General features: G+C 42.4%; 1 long non-coding RNA gene across 1 annotated transcript; it reads left to right on the plus strand.

Annotated features, from left to right (window-relative positions):
• The first annotated feature begins 395 nt into the window (after positions 1-395).
• On the plus strand, positions 396-3647 carry LOC135400217 (uncharacterized). The gene is made up of 2 exons (XR_010424560.1): positions 396-784; positions 3517-3647. It is a non-coding gene; the product is annotated as an uncharacterized LOC135400217 (long non-coding RNA).
• Positions 3648-3907: the final 260 nt, after the last annotated feature.

Raw genomic sequence — 3907 nt, forward strand, 5'->3', positions numbered from 1 at the left:
AAGCATAAGAACTGTAATGATAGTTACTGTCAACTTTCTTTTCTTCACAAGGCTGTTCCTCAAGCATTTTATCAAATGTGGGAAATCAGATGTGAACCACAGCTGCCTTGAAAAGTTGCATGGATGGGTACAGTTGACTTCACTGGTGTTGACTCCAAAGTGAGACCACATGTTCCTGTTCCACGATGCCCCATCAGTGGTCACTACATCTACCAGGAGTCCTGCATTCTCAAGTAGGATGATGCACTCGAGGACAAGTTTGTGCAGTACATTTCCTGGTGCACTGCCCTTGCTGAGGAAACATGCCAAGGCCTGAACCCACTTGCCCCTAAAAGGCTGGAACATGAAGACCAGGGCGTGGTCTCCCTTCTTGCTCTTCTGGGACTCTGGTGTGTATTTTCCCAAATTTGTGAAGCCATGAAGCTTGTATGAGGACCGGTCTAGTGATACACCCTCTGTCAGCTTCATCTCGTCAACGAGGAGGGCTCCTGAAATTTAGCGATATTAAGTGTAAATCCCTAGTGCGTATGTTCAAGTTTTACCACACAGTGATATGGGGTACGAGCAACGAAGGTAATGCATATTTTTTAAAAGAAGGATAAACTGCACACATTTGTTGCAGTTCAGTAAAATGCTACCACTGCCATTCAGTATTCCATGTTTTTCCTTGGAAGACTTGAAAGTAACCAGCATCACTATCATAGCTCTTACACACATGCATGTGTATACTTTTTCCAGGCATCAGGAACACATTTGCTTGCACTCTACATGATTAAAATAACAGGTGAGTGTCCCACTTCGATTCTTTTGCACATCCGTCACAGTGTTTATAGACTGTTTATGCTCAGATTTGTGAGGTGAAATATCCCGCACATGGTAAGCTACGGATTGTAGTAATAAAGGTAGTATTTATCATGTATTGTTGCTGAAAAGTGCACGAACTACTCTATGAAATCTGCTGTCTGATTGGACGCCATCAATCTGTGCTTTCTCGACACCTCATTGATTGCTGCAAAGGGGCTCTCTTTTATTCCTCAGACACTTTCAGCCATATGTCAGCACAGTTCTCTTAGAAGTCGGCCCAGGACGCACATTCCGCAGGGCGTCGGTCGTTGCCCACATATGTGAGGCCGACAATGGTGAGCCCTTTCACCATCACCACCATTCCATAATAGAGCAAGTAATATAACATACCGTGCTTGTCTTCAGGTGCCATTGCAGCTGACCGAATTTTAATGCATTCAAAGACGCTTTCCTGAAACCCATAAATGCCCTTGACTTTGTTGATGTAGCTGTTGAGTGTGTCAACACAGGGAAGTGGGAGCAGGTCTTTGGAGCGCAGGTGCTTGTAGAGTGCTGGGCTCTTTATCCTCATGAGAAGGCACTCGTACACCCATTCCAAAGTGTAGCGACGGCCTTGTGGACCCTTCCTTTTGGCATTTGCAAAACATTGCCTGACTGCTTCTTTCTGACTATCAGGTAGAGAGGTTAATGCAGCTTCCACAGTTTCATTTGACAGGTTGGCACACTTTTCCCTCAAGTGGTTGACTTTCTGATGTAATTTAACAACCTGGTAAACAAACAAAAAAAGATATTAGAAAGCATGCTTAATATCTCCTTTGTGGTGCTGCTTTTGTTGTATAGGTCTAAAAAATCAACGAAGTGGGGTGGCAAGCATATATTACTGTTTTCCGGAGGCGTATTCTCTGCTGGTTCAACTTCTTTCTAGAGGATTTCGGTGGTCGTCCTCGTCCAGATTTCACTGCATGTTTTTGTCGCCGCATTGTGTTTTTCTGTTTAGTGGTGTCCAGTCGACAATAGATGCATCTGTCGATTTTTGGCCCTCTTGAGGTGCTCTCCGCTCCCATGTAGTACCCTGTGCACTTGTCTGAAATTCTTTGAAATTAAGCAATCATTAACATTTCATATCAAGATTGAGAATGAAAAATTGAAAAATGAAAAAAGCATTATGCATTAAGATTGAGTTCTATCAAAATCCAGCACATTAACATCCTGTGATGTCTTATAAAATATATTACGAGGCCTTAATTACCCACCGGGAGGACCCCTTGACTCCAGGACACACACAAGCCTCATCGATGGTTTTCAAGATTGATGTGACCTCTGAACCAGACACTGCTTTCTTTCCACTTGTTTCTGGCATCTGAACACACCTTTCGTTGAAAAAGACTAAGATTTCAAGGTCAGCCTTCACAATGATACGTTTTGTCACATTGAACATGTCATCGACGTAAACAAAAGCGATGAATTTTTTCTTCACATCAATTGAAGTTGCCCACTGAGAGTTAGGTTTCTGTATCTGTGTCACTTCATCCAACAGTTTTGTGAAGGTGTCGTGGTCATCTTGATTTATTGGTGCAGTCACATCCACGAGATCGTCCTCATCACCTGTCGGTACAGGGAACTCATGGTAGTGGTGAGAACAGCCAGGCTGCGGCTCGTCACTTGGTCCACGCGCATGCTTTACAGGCACAGATCTTTCAGCTGGAGCTTTTCGTTTGCCTTCTTTCCGTTTACTTTCCGAGGTATTCGGAAAGAGACAAGGCACAGCATCCTCCTTTAGCGTTGGCTTTGTTCTTTCCAGCTTGTGCACTGTGCCATCCTTCAGAGTGGTGGTGTAGTACCTTTCAATGTCACTCTCCTTGAAGTGAAGGATGCACACTTTATCAGTCTTAGACAGCGTTTTGTCAAGTCTTGGAATGACTGTCTTCCATTTGTTGAACAGTTCTTCATTCTGAAAATAAGATCACAAATGTCCACTATCAAGTAGAAAATGTCCTAAAGAGCATGAGGAAGATACGAGGCATTCTGCACTATAATGCAATACAGTACAGCAATACAATGTGGTATAATGCAGTACAATAATAGTACAGCCAAGACAAAGCAAACGGAAATGTTGTGCCTCATTCCACTACATATTTCGAGGGGAAATTCATTGGCATGCATACATTTAAGTTTTGTTCTTTAGCACAATATAAATACACTAAGAGAAGGGACAGGGCACAGACTAGAATTCAATTCAATTCACAGACAAGAAGCCAATATTGCAAGTAACTGCTGAAGCAGTCTGACAATTGTTCTCTCAAAGGGAGTGCACGCTCATTGCAAGAAAACATTATACATTGTTAGTGAAAAGTTGTATAGCCGTAGGAAATACAAACCATTACCGTGTTCTCTGGGAGCAGATGATCCACAATGCCAGGCAATCTCGATACAAAAATGAAACGAGCATATCCTCAGGGCGCAACTTTTCTCCTTATAACTAGAACTTCCCAAAATTGAGTGTTTTCTTTCTTATAAATTTGAATTGTAGAAAATATCTCCACCACACATTTTTTTACGAGTCCAGCAAACTGGACTTTATAATGATAGTTTATGATGAGCAAAACTGATGTTGGATACATTAATTTGCGTAAAAAAAAAAGCTCTTGCACAGTTTGTGCCGAATAATTGTAACAGGTGCTGTATGCCTTGCTTCCCTTTGCAATATTCCAGCCCAGAACCAAGTGCAGTCAAGCACCAAGCTGCCCATAGTGCTGCCAAGTGGCTGCCCACAAGAGCACTTCACAAAGGAGGAAGAAGAAACCTATTTGATGTTTTACTTTCAATAAACTAGCAAAACTATATCGTATGTGATATATTGCCTAGATTACATTTTGAACGGACCTGCTTTTGAAATCACACCGCGTATAAGTCCATACTTCAGCCAAATTCTGCTTAGAGGTTTCCGTATCTCCGAGATGGAGGCCGATAAAATGCGCACGTACTAGTTTCACTTTCTTACCTTTGGCACGCCAAAGAGAGAGGGATTTTTCTGCCCCTTTTCTTTGTTTCTCTTCTTCGCAAGAGAATTTCCGGTGTCGCATCCAGGTATGAAGCAGTTTCT

Source organism: Ornithodoros turicata, chromosome 7 (assembly GCF_037126465.1).
Source record: "Ornithodoros turicata isolate Travis chromosome 7, ASM3712646v1, whole genome shotgun sequence".
Lineage (NCBI taxonomy): Eukaryota > Metazoa > Arthropoda > Arachnida > Ixodida > Argasidae > Ornithodoros > Ornithodoros turicata.